The sequence below is a fragment of the Brassica oleracea genome, chromosome C9 (assembly GCF_000695525.1).
Source record: "Brassica oleracea var. oleracea cultivar TO1000 chromosome C9, BOL, whole genome shotgun sequence".
NCBI lineage: Eukaryota > Viridiplantae > Streptophyta > Magnoliopsida > Brassicales > Brassicaceae > Brassica > Brassica oleracea.
Genome location: NC_027756.1, coordinates 5,977,527 through 5,978,212, shown reverse-complemented (window position 1 = coordinate 5,978,212; position 686 = coordinate 5,977,527).

Genomic DNA, 686 nt, shown 5'->3' with positions numbered 1-686 from the left:
GACTAAATGGACTTCTTTATCGTCCACCTTTGGACTGAATGGATCAGTATCCAAAACAAGTGATCTCACGCCCATGTACTAGATAATGGGTGAGACTGGTCCAATATTAATTCTCTTGAGTACCATTTTCTCTATATACTATTTGATGCACAAGGATTTCATTGTTAATGTACTCAAGCTGTAATCCCAAACAAAACTTTGTTTTCCAAGATCTTTCATCTCAAACTCTTTCTTGAGATATTCAACTGTTTGGGAAAATTGTATCCAGAGGTTCCTAGGATATTCAGATCATATACTTTGATGATTATCAATATTGTTCTCGAGAACTTATTGTTCTTTCAGCTCAATACCCTCTAGTACTTTCATTATCCAGTATACCATATAAATATGCAGTCACTACATCAATTTGCTGCAAGTCTAATTTTCTCTCTTATATAACCAGACTTATGAAAAATCTAAAAGTAGTTGCATCCACCACATGTGAGTATGTTTCCTCATAATCTATTACTGGTCTTTGTGAGAATCCTTGTGCAACATCAGCTTTATATCTCATGATTTCTATTCCCCACAAGACCTATTTATATCCACTGGTTTTAACATCATATGACATCTTAATCATATGGACAAATACGCCTTTCTTCTTTAAACTATTTAACCCCACGTTTCCATTCAATCCAATATGTTAT